The 12,863-nt window shown below is 42.2% G+C and overlaps 1 protein-coding gene across 1 annotated transcript in view; it reads right to left on the bottom strand.

Moving 5' to 3' along the window:
- Window positions 1-12,863, bottom strand: part of GPM6A (glycoprotein M6A) — a 247,145-nt gene that overhangs the window by 190,295 nt on the left and 43,987 nt on the right. The gene's annotated exons all lie outside the window — the stretch shown is intronic.

Here is a 12,863-nt window from a genome sequence, read left to right on the forward strand (position 1 = left end):
TAAGTTTACATAATGCTATGAACATGGAGGAGAAGGCAAAGGCAACCCACTCCAGTGCTCTTGCCTGGAAGATCCCGTGGACGGAGGAGCCTAGTAGGCTACAGTCCATGGGGTCTCGAAGAGTCAGACACGACAGAGATTTCACTTTCACTTTTCACTTTCATGCATTGGAGAAGGAAATGGCAACCCACTCCAGTATTCTTACCTGGAGAATCCCAGGGACAGGGGAGCCTGGTGGGCTACCATCTATGGGGTTACACAGAGTTGGACACAACTGAAGTGACTTAGCAGCAGCAGCATGAACATGGAATTGATATGGTACAGGAATTTTAAAAAACCATGATTTCTACTTTCCACTACCATACAGTAGAGGTGAGGGAAGAAAAAACAGGAAGGACACAAATTGAAAAGCCATGCAGCATATTACATTACGTATTTATACAATAAAACACAAATACAAAAGGAAGAACAATAAAGAGAAATTCGATACGAAATGAAGTCACCTGGGAAAGATTTAAGAAACTGTGGACACTGTAGAGTTTGCAGTGAATCTTAAAATTTGATGGGATTTGGCTAGGATGACCAGACAGAGATAAACATTACTTGAATAACACAGGTTAAACAACACAGTTAATGAGAAACAGCCATAGTATGTTTAGGGAACAGAGAAAATGACAACAAGATGTTTATGAATCAGAGGAAAAGGAATCAAGTATATTAAACATGAATAACTCATTACATTATATTACATTAAACATGAATAACTCACAGGCTATAATGAAAAGCATGTGTATTTTGCCTCCTACTGCACTTTCAAAGTAGTCAGTGTGGCTTCATAAGATCCAATGATGTGCTAGAAAATCACCTTTCTAGAGGGGAAGTCCTGATTTGTCCCATTTACCAATTTCTATGTTGTAAATACTCCCCTTCTGGCCAATTTCAAGCTACTGGTGCTTTACCCACAGGCTCATATGGTTCCTAAATATTGAATTATCAACCTTCATAAGCCACAAGGTTGATCCCAAATTGCTTCTGGCTCCCCCTTCCTTTTGATGAAAATTTACCTTTTTTTTTTCTTGTCTTCTCTGGTTATTCTGAACACCATAAAAATTCCACAATTTCTTAAAGTTGTAAAACCATCCAATTTTAAGAATTGTGAAATGATGAAACCTGAAAGGGAAACTCGCTCAGTGGGGTCTGACTCTTTGCAACCCCATGGATTATACAGTTCATGGAATTTTCCAGGCCAGAATGCAGGAGTGGGCAGCCTTTCCCTTCTCCAGGGGATCTTCCCAACCCAGGCATCAAACCCAGGTCTGCTGCACTGCCCGCGATTCTATACCAGCTGAGCCACCAGGGAAGCCCAAAAATACTGGGGAGAGTAGCCTATCCCTTCTCCAGGGGATCTTCCCACCCCAGGAATCGAACTGGGGTCTCCTGAATTGCAGGCGGATTCCTTACCAGCTGAGCTACCAGGGAAGTCCAAGTGAAACTCGTTCAGTCATGTCCAACTCTTTGCAACTCAAAATAGTGGAGTGGGGAAGTTGTTCCCTTCTCCACGGATCTTCCCAACTCAGGGATCGAACCCACATCTCCCACATTGTGGGTGGATTCTTTAACAGCTGAGCCACCAGGGAAGCCCACGTAATAGTAAAAGCTTTGAACCTGATTTACAGCTGGGCAAAGTGCCTTCCTTTTTCCCTCTTAGTGTTACTACATCTCTGGTTGAGAACTTACTTTCTAAGCTCGCCTTCCTGCTCTGGACGTGGCTGCTCTGGACACGGCTGCTCTGGACACGGCTCCTCTGGCCAGAATAATAGGTTGAGTGCAGGAGAGGCTATTACGCACATTACACACTACTACAAATTATTACAGGCTATTACACACATCAAAAGGAATTTTTAAGCCCTGCACAAGCACGAGCAGCTGCGACGGTGCACAAGCGTGGCCCAGAGGAGCCACCCCACGCCCGAGGTCAGGAGTGGCGGCCGCACTTTGCTGGAGAAGCCGTGAAGAGATACCCCCACACCCAAGATAAGAGAAACCCAAGTAAGACGGTAGGAGTTGCAAGAGGGCATCAGAGGGCAGACACACTGAAGCCATACTCACAGAAAACTAGCCAATCTGGTTACGCTAGGACCACAGCCTTGTCTAACTCAATGAAACTAAGCCATGCCCTGTGGGGTTACCCAAGACGGGGAGGCATGGTGGAGAGGGCTGACAGAATGTGGTCCATGGAGAAGGGAATGGCAAACCACTACAGTATTCTTGCCTTGAGAACCCCATGAACAGTATGAAAAGGCAAAATGATAGGATACTGAAAGAGGAACTCCCCAGGTCAATAGGTGCCCAATATGCTACTGGAGATCAGTAGAGAAATAACTCCAGAAAGAATGAAGGGATGGAGCCAAAGCAAAAACAATACCCAGTTGTGGATGTGACTGGTGATAGAAGCAAGATCCGATGCTGTAAAGAGCAATATTGCATAGGAACCTGGAATGTCAAGTCCATGAATCAAGGCAAATTAGAAGTGGTCAAACAGGAGATGGCAAGGGTGAACGTCGACATTGTAGGAATCAATGAACTAAAATGGACTGGAATGGGTGAACTTAACTCAGATGACCATTATATCTACTACTGCGGGCAGGAAGCCCTCAAAAGAAATGGAGTAGCCATCATGGTCAACAAGAGAGTCCAAAATGCAGTACTTGGATGCAATCTCAAAAACGACAGAATGATCTCTGTTCATCTCCAAGGCAAAGCATTCAATATCACAGTAATCCAAGCCTATGCCCCAACCAGTAACGCTGAAGAAGCTGAAGTTGAACAGTTCTATGAAGACCTACAAGACCTTTTAGAATTAACACCCAAAAAAGATGTCCTTTTCATTACAGGGGACTGGAATGCAAAAGTAGGAAGTCAAAAAACACCTGAAGTAACAGGCAAATTTGGCCTTGGGATGCGGAATGGAGCAGGGCAAAGACTAATAGAGTTTTGCCAAGAAAATGCACTGGTCATAGCAAACACCCTCTTCCAACAACACAAGAGAAGACTCTACACATGGACATCACCAGATGGTCGATGCAAAAATCAGATTGATTATACTCTTTGCAGCCAAAGATGGAGAAGCTCTATACAGTCAGCAAAAACAAGACTGGGAGCTGACTGTGGCTCAGATCATGAACTCCTTATTGCCAAATTCAGACTTAAATTGAAGAAAGTAGGGAAAACCACTAGACTATTCAGGTATGACCTAAATCAAATCCCTTATGATTATACAGTGGAAGTGAGAAATAGATTTAAGGGACAGGATCTGATAGACAGAGTGCCTGATGAACTATGGACAGAGGTTCGTGACATTGTACAGGAGACAGGGATCAAGACCATCCCCATGGAAAAGAAATGCAAAAAAGCAAAACGGCTGTCTGAGGAGGCCTTACAAATAGCTGTGAAAAGAAGAGAAGCGAAAAGGAAAGGAGAAAAGGAAAGATATAAGCATCTGAATGCAGAGTTCCAAAGAATAGCAAGACAAGATAAGAAAGCCTTCTTCAGCAATCAATGCAAAGAAATAGAGGAAAAGAACAGAATGGGAAAGACTAGAGATCTCTTCAAGAAAATCACAGATACCAAGGGAACATTACATGCAAAGATGGGCTCGATAAAGGACAGAAATGGTATGGACCTAACAGAAGCAGAAGATATTAAGAGGTGGCAAGAATACACAGAAGAACTGTACAAAAAAGATCTTCACAACCCAGATAATCACGATGGTGTGATCACTCACCTAGAGCCAGACATCCTGGAATGTGAAGTCAAGTGGGCCTTAGGAAGCATCACTACGAACAAAGCTAGTGGAGGTGATGGAATTCCAGTTGAGCTATTTCAGATCCTAAAAGATGATGCTATGAAAGTGCCGCATTGAATATGCCAACAAATTTGGAAAACTCATCAGTGGTCACAGGACTGGAAAAGGTCAGTTTTCATTCCAATCCCAAAGAAAGGCAATGCCAAAGAGTGTTCAAAGTACTGCACAATTGCACTCATCTCACACGCTAGTAAAGTAATGCTCAAAATTCTCCAAGCCAGGCTTCAGCAACACGTGAACTGTGAACGTCCAGATGTTCAAGCTGGTTTTCGAAAAGGCAGAGGAACCAGAGATCAAATTGCCAACATCTGCTGGATCATCGAAAAAGCAAGAGAGTTCCAGAAAAACATCTACTTCTCTTTTATTGACTATGCCAAAGCCTTTAACTGTGTGGATCATAATAAACTGTGGAAAATTCTGAAAGAGATGGGAATACCAGACCACCTGACCTGCCTCTTGAGAAACCTATAGGCAGGTCAGGAAGCAACAGTTAGAACTGGACATGGAACAACAGACTGGTTCCAAATAGGAAAAGGAGGACGTCAAGGCTGTATATTGTCACCCTGCTTATTGAAGTTATATGCAGAGTACACCATAAGAAACCCTGGGCTGGAAGAAGCACAAGGTGGAATCAAGATTGCTGGGAGAAATATCAATAACCTCAGATATGCAGATGACACCACCCTTATGGCAGATAGTGAAGAAGAACTAAAAAGCCTCTTGATTAAACTGAAAGAGGAGAGTGAAAAAGCTGGCTTAAAACTCAACATTTAGAAAACTAAGGTCATGGCATCCAGTCCCATCACTTCATGGCAAATAGATGGGGAAAGAGGAAACAGTGTCGGACTTTATTTTGGGGGGCTCCAAAATCACTGCAGATGGTGACTGCAGCCATGAAATTAAAAGACGCTTACTCCTTGGAAGGAAAGTTATGACCAACCTAGACAGCATATTGAAAAGCAGAGATATTACCTTGCCAACAAAGGTCCATCTAGTCAAGGCTATGGTTTTTCCAGTGGTCATGTATGGATGTGAGTGTTGGACTATAAAGAAATCTGAGCACAGAAGAATTGATGCTTTTGAACTGTGGTATTGGAGAAGACTCTTGAGAGTCTCTTGGACTGCAAGGAGATCCAACCAGTCCATCCTAAAGGAGATCAGTCCTGGGTGTTCACTGGAAGGACTGATGTTGCATGAGAAACTCCAATACTTTGGCCACCTGATGTGAAGACCTGACTCATTGGAAAAGACCCTGATGCTGGGAAAGATTGAGGGCAGGAGGAGAAGGGGACGACAGAGTATGAGATGGCTGGATGGCATCACCGACTCAATGGACATGAGTTTGAGTGGACTCTGGGAGTTGGTGATGGACAGGGAGGCCTGGCGTGCTGCGGTTCATGGGGTCGAAAAGAGTTGGACACGATTGAGCGACTGAACTGAACTGAACTGAAACATCTTCATTTTATACCCCAAAGGGTTCTGTGGTTGATAGACTTTTTCCTGCCTAATAAATCCATATACACAAGGTTTACTTACTATAAGCAATCTTTAGCCAAGGACATCCTGCTAAAGGCATTCCTGCTAAAGAGATAATGTCTGTTTCTCTGGGAAACTATCACTTGTCCACAGGAATCCACTTAGCAAGGAAATGAGACAGGGTCACCTGACTGTTTACCTTGCCTTGGACAGGAGGTGGAGAAAGTCATCTTCCAACTAAACCTAGTGAATGGATCACAAGCAGCTTCTTATGGTCTGCCCTCGAGAGATCACATTTGTCTAGGGGTCCTAACATTCAAGATGCTCTCATTTTAACCCCCTAAATGAGTCACTTCCTCCCCTTAGCACTGCCCTTACCTGTACTGCAGGGCCCTTTGGAGGCTGCTGTTGACTGTATGTTGCAAAAATTGAAATATTACCTATAAATAAGCAAAACAATGACACATCGGTGCTTAAGATGGCAAATGCATATAATCCTAACGAGAACAGGGAAATCCAAAATAGGCTGATAAGATTTTATCCGTTCCTATATGAAATCATAATAATGTGGGCAGCTATTAAAAGTCTGCTGAACAGATTATTCTTTTTCATTCATTCTCCCTGATGCAAAATTTATAAAATGCAGGAGTTGGGGAAGAAGAACCATAATATAATTCAGGATAAACAGGTTAAAAACTCTGAGTTTTTAATATTATACTAGAGTTAATATTGCATTAGACTTTATACCTAGTAATATTAGAGTTAAGAACTCTAATATGTGGGAGAAATGGGTTGATATAAAAAACAGGAAAAAAAATAATCAAGGGAAAAATAATAGGAAATGGTTCAAGAAGTCTCAACCCAAGAAGAGGAAAGTTTTCAAAGAACTCTACACAGACAACAAAGCAGCCTCACTAGTGGGTAATTTGTGAGGAGCTATGTACTATTATTGTAATTTTTTTTAAAATTGGATCCTTTTTTCCCCTCAGTTCCTTATTTTATGAAACTCAAAACAACTATCTCATCTTAAACTTCACTGGAAAAAAAATGCCTTAGTAATAAATCCCACCAGATAAAGTAAATTGTAATAATTCTTTTTCTAATATATTATATTCTCAATATGAAGAGTTTCATGGGGGCATAATTTGCACACAGAATTTAAAATCCTGACAACTGAAAATAAAAAAAAAAAGAATGAGAGAAAAACAGAAACTTCATGATGAAGAGTGTTTTCAGACAAACTTGATGATAATAACCACATGCACAAGTTCTGAATTTTCTCCAGAAACACTGGACAAACTATAAGGATGTAAACTGGGCATCTGTCAGTTTGTAAGAAAGCAAAGGTGTTGCTTAGGTGCTGGAAGCAGTAGTTGTTGAGTTATGTGTGGAAGAAGCCCTATGGGGGTGGGGGGGAACCAGAATCAAGACGAAAAATCTTTAAAGTTGGCTGGGGGGGAGAGATAATCCTGCAATGGTTTCTGAAGAAACACTCATGTTTTATATATATATATGTATATATATATATATATAGGTAATTCTGAGGTAAGTATCTGTTTCTCAGTTGAGACACACTAGTTGATTGATGTGAAAATAACTCTGCAATATTGCTAAAGCAAGAGTTGTAAAAGATAAAAGTACTCTGCAAATGCCATGAGATAGCAAAACTACATATTAGAAAAAAATTTAAGATTAAACACAAACTGCAAATCATCCAGAATATGCAGGCACAGATTCCATTCAAACTAAGCTAACTTTATACCATAAACATAGTTAAATTAAAACCATCCTCTAAAAAGAGCACTTACAATAGACAGCCATGACTAATTTCTTTCCTTAAAAAAAAAAAAAGAGGAATGCCCAAATAGGTTATAAATTCATGTGGATAACGAGTCAGGCAATGTAACGGATTTTAATCTCCAGTCTGTGGGCTCATGGATGCCTTCCAAAGCCTGTGAACTGTTTAACGTGGAAAACAGAATTTCATTTGTATGTGAACAGGAGAACTTCAATGTTTTAACCAGATTCTCCAAGGGATTTCATGCCCTGCCCCACCATAAAGTCAAGGACCATTGTTGCCGATGCAAACAATAGGATACAAAGATGACTGAATAGTCTACAACTCGTGAAAGACCAGGAAATAACTAAATTACCAATGAAGTCCCAAGAACAGTACTATGTGGACCTAATTTGGGGTTCCTAGGGAGTTTAATGGGGCTTCCCAGGTAGTGCTCGTGGTAAAGAACCCACGTGCCAAACCAGGAGACATGAGATGCGGGTTTGACCCTGGGTGGAGAAGACCCCTGAAGGAGGGCATGGCAACCCACTCCAGTATTCTTGCCTGGAGAATTCCATGGACAGAAGAGCCTGGTGGGTGACAGTCCACAGGGGTCACAAAGAGTTGGACACAACTGAAGCAACTTAGCATGCACACAGTAAGTTTAACACCTTCTGGAAACCCAGTTTTTTATGGAGGAATAGAATGGGACAGATTTTCTGCTACAGAACACATCTGAATACGATCATGATCTATCATCCTGTTTACTATACTAGGTTTCTTAATCTCCTTCTTTTGTGCTGTTTTTGCAGTGGGATTTTGCATTTACTTCTTGGCATTTATCATACCAGTAATATTTACATGATAAAATTTTTATAAACCCTTGAGCAAAATCCCTAATTACTAGTAATTTTAAGTCAGCCTAACATAAAATCTAATTGATTAAGACCATCCCTTTTCATTTTCTTTCATTCTTATTTTATTCATTTTTCTCAGTGGAAAGGGATACTGAATTAGCAATTATATATGAAAAACATACATGAGATGATTAGATAGCATCATCAATTCAATGGACATGAATCTGAGAAAACTCCAGGAGTTATTGGAGGACCAGAGCAGCCTACTCCAGGAGATATTGGACGACATGGACTATAGTCCATGGGGTCACAATCAGTCAGACACAACTTAGTGACTTAACAGTAACATGAAAAACACATTATTGTCCACCAAAATACTGTTGTCCTATAATTTAATCCATGTACTTCTAAGTTCATCTTTATCTTAATATTGCTTTTTTAAAAACTTGTTATTTTGTACAGGGGTATAGCCAATGAACAAGGTGGTGACAGTTTCAAGTGAAGAGCAAAGACACTCAGCCATATACATACATGAAAAATCCAGGCTCCCCCACACTCCCCCTTCCATCCAGGCTGCCACATAACACTGAGCAGAGTTCTATGTGTTATTCAGTAAGTCCTTGCTAGTTATCCATTTAAAATGGATAGTGTGTACATGTCCATCCCAAACTCCCTAATTACCCCCTTTCCCCATCCTTTCCCCCACCAGCAACCATAAGAAACCCTAAGTTCATTGAATTATAATGCAGTGTACACATGTTATTTATCTAGGATACTACAATAATAGCACCAGACACTCTGTCTATATCCATACCACCACCGATTTTTAAACACCTTTCTCCCAGAAACAAGGGCTGAATCTCTAGCAGTGCCTAAGTTAAGCAGATTTAACACATGCTGTCAAAGGCAGTCTTTACCAGTTCAGTTCAGTTGCTCAGTTGTGTCTGACTCTGACACCCCATGGACTGCAGCATTCCAGGCTTCCCTGTCCTTCACCAACTCCCAGAGCTTGCTCAAACTCATGTCCATCAAGTTGGTTATGCCATCCAACCATCTCATCCTCTGTGGTCCCCTTCTCCTCCTGTTTGCAATCTTTCCCAGCATCGGGGTCTTTTCCAATGAGTCAGTTCTCATCGTGACTTCACTTTTACTTTTCACTTTCATGCATTGGAGAAGGAAATGGCAACCCACTCCAGTGTTCTTGCCTGAAGAATCCCAAGGGGTCGCACAAAGTCGGACATGACTGAAGCGACTTAGCAGAAGCAGCAGCAGCAACAGCAGTTCTCATCAGGTGGCCAAAACATTGGAGTTTCAGTTTCAGTATCAGTCCTTCCAGTGAATATTCAGGACTGATCTCCTTCAGGATGGACTGGTTGGATCTCCTTGCAGTCCAAGGGACTCTCAAGAGTCTTCTCCAACACCACAGTTCTAAAGCAGCATTTCTTTGGTGCTCAGCTTTCTTTATAGTTCAACTCTCACATCCATTAATGACTACGGGAAAAACCACAGCTTTGACTAGACAGACTTTTATCGGCAAAGTAACGTCTCTGCTTTTTAATATGCTGTCTAGAAATAGGTGGGGAAACAGTGGAAACAGTGTCAGACTTTATTTTTGGGGGCTCCAAAATCACTGCAGATGGTGACTGCAGCCATGAAACTAAAAGACACTTACTCCTTGGAAGAAAAGTTATGACCAACCTAGATAGCATATTCAAAAGCAGAGACATTACTTTGCTGACTAAGGTCTGTCTAGTCAAGGCTATGGTTTTCCAGTGGTCATGTATGGATGTGAGAGTTGGACTGTGAAGAAGGCTGAGCACCGAAGAATTGATGCTTTTGAACTGTGGTGTTGGAGAAGACTCTTGAGAGTCCCTGGGACTGCAAGGAGATCCAACCAGTCCATTCTGAAGGAGATCAACCCTGGGTATTCTTTGGAAGGAATGATGCTAAAGCTGAAACTCCAGTACTTTGGCCACCTCATGAGAAGAGTTGACTCATTGGAAAAGACTCTGATGCTGGGAGGGATTGGGGGCAGGAGGAGAAGGGGACGACCGAGGATGAGATGGCTGGATGGCATCACGGACTCGATGGACATGAGTCTGAGTGAACTCCGGGAGATGGTGATGGACAGGGCGGCCTGGCGTGCTGCGATTCATGGGGTTGCAAAGAGTCAGACACGACTGAGTGACTGAACTGAACTGAACTGAGGTTGGTCATAACTTTCCTTCCAAGGAGTAAGCGTCTTTTAATTTCATGCTGCAGTCACCATCTGCACTGATTCTGAAGCCAAAAAAAATAAGGTCTGTCACCGTTTCCATTGTTTCCCCATCTATTTGACATGAAGTGATGGGACCGGACGCCATGATCTTAGTTTTTTGAATGTTGAGCTTTAAGCCAACTTTTCCACTCTCCTATTTCACTTTCATCAAGAGGTTCTTTAGTTCTTCTTCACTTTCTGCCATAAGGGTGGTGTAATCTGCGTATCTGAGGTTATTGATATTTCTCCTGGCAATCTTGATTCCAGTTTGTGCTTCATCCAGCCTGGCATTTCTCATGATGTACTCTGCATAGAAGTTAAATAAGCAGTGTAACAAAATACAGCCTTGACATACTCCTTTCCTGATCTGGAACCAGTCTGTTGTTCCATGTCCAGTTCTAACTGTTGCTTCTTGACCTGCATATCAGACCACCTGACCTGCCTGGTATTCCCATCTCAGGAGGTCTGGTATTCCCATCTCTTTAAGAATTTTCCAGAGTTTGTTGTGATCCACACAGTCAAAGGCTTTGGTGTAATCAATAAAGCACAAGTAAATGTTTTTCTAGAACTCTTGTTTTTTGTATGATCAACAGATGTTGGCAATTTTAACACATGTTGTCAAAGGCAGTCTTTATAGTTTCTGACATGTGGTAGGGTGAATAATGTATACATACCATACAACTAGAAATATTAAGAAGGTGAGGATGTTCATTCTTTAGAAGAATATTTTACTTCCAAAGGAAGAGAGCCGTGGGGATGTGGAGTGGGAAGAATATGGCACTGAAGCATGCAGGTTCTGGCCATGAGACGTAACCCTCATTGGACAGGGAGAAGAAACCAGAAGCCTGCCATGCTCACAGAGAACACAGGAGCAGAGCCTGCTGGGGGGCAGAGAGGTTCCGAGGAGGCTGTTTTCCTGCACTTCCCCGTCTCCCTCCCCACCCTGCTCACCTTGCTGCTTCTGAGCTGAGTCCACGGCGACCAGGGAAGCATCCACCTCGATGCTGCAAGACGACAAGCATGAGGAGGGCCAAAGGTCACAGCTCCCAGCTTGTTGGAGGTTATTTAGGCTGGTCTGGGGGGTGCCACTCTAGCTTTAGCCCTGACACTCCTCTTTTCAGATGAACTGTCACTCTTCATAACTGCACTCAAATAAGCTAAGATGGGCTGGGTAGCCCTCTCCCTTCCACTCGCTGCTCCTGCCACAGCCAGGCTAGTAGCACATGGCACACGTGCAGCAAACGGCCTCTCATTTAAAAGTCACTCACAGCTAACAAGTGTGGGGGCACAATGACAAACTACACAGTGTAAGAAGGAACGTGCCCCCTGATTACAGGGAAGTGCCCCCTGATTACAGGAATGTGCCCCCCTGATTAAAGGAACGTGCCCACCTGATTTATCCCATTGATTACATAGTCTATAACCCGTGAAAGACCAGGAAATTACTAAATCACCAAGAGTCCCAAGAACAGTACTATGTGGACCTAATTTGATTCCTAGGGAGTTTAATGGGGCTTCCAAGGTAGTGCTCGTGGTAAAGAACCCATGTGCCAAAGCAGGAGACATGAGACGCGGGTTTGACCCTGGGTGGAGAAGACCCCTGAAGGAGGGCATGGCAACCCACTCCAGTATTCTTGCCTGGAGAATCCCATGGACAGTGTTTGGAAGTGAAGAGTTAGCTCTGTCTTATTCTGGTTCGCAAGGAACCTATGTATTCCTACGGAAAAGGCAACCCTCCAGGTCATTCCACCTCAACCCCCTTCCTCTTCCTGATTTCAGCACAAACAAACCCCAGCATCTGTTTTATTTTACAGGACGAGCCGCTCACACTCAAGAGAGGAATGAACGTGGACACAGAGGCAACACTCAGTCATTCTCCACTGAGCCACGATACGCTCCTCAATAAAAACACCCTGTAAAAATGGTTCCTCTGATTGAAAACAGCATCAGAAGTTCCAAAACAAAAACAGAGCAGTTTAGTTCATAATGAAGATTACCTCCATGTAAGTAATATTTTTATACAGGTTTTTAGATGACCTCACATCATCAACAACAAAAAATTAAACATAAACCTCAACTTAAAAACAACTTTATAAACCTATTTTCCGTTATTTTTGAAGAACGTTTCAACATGAAGTCATCTTCCTGAAATGCCTTCTAGGTAGTACAGAGTTCATTTTATGTACCTCACAAGCTAAATTCAGACAATTATACTCAACTTCGAATTAAATTTTTTTTAAATCTTTTTTTTTTTTTTTTTTTTTGCTTGGTGAGGTTCTTTTGAGTCTCTAACGCTGAACTTTGAATTCTTCAGAATAAAAGCTATTCAAATAATTTGAAAACTTCTATCAAGAATCCTGGCACTTTTCCTGCAGATAAAATGGGCATTCCACTCACTCCTCCCACATACCAGTGAAGGCAATACAACAATTTCCCAAACACAGCATTTTTTCCTCTCACTTAATATAATTTTGGTATGATGTATTATTAAACATTTGGGTGTGTGCATGTGTGCTAAGTCGCGTCCAACTCTTTGTGATCCTATGGACTGTAGCCCTCCAGGCCTTTCTGTCTATGGAATTTTCCAGGCAAGAACACTGGAGTGGTTTGCCATTTCCTAATCCAGGGGAT

The sequence above is a fragment of the Budorcas taxicolor genome, chromosome 24 (assembly GCF_023091745.1).
Source record: "Budorcas taxicolor isolate Tak-1 chromosome 24, Takin1.1, whole genome shotgun sequence".
Lineage (NCBI taxonomy): Eukaryota > Metazoa > Chordata > Mammalia > Artiodactyla > Bovidae > Budorcas > Budorcas taxicolor.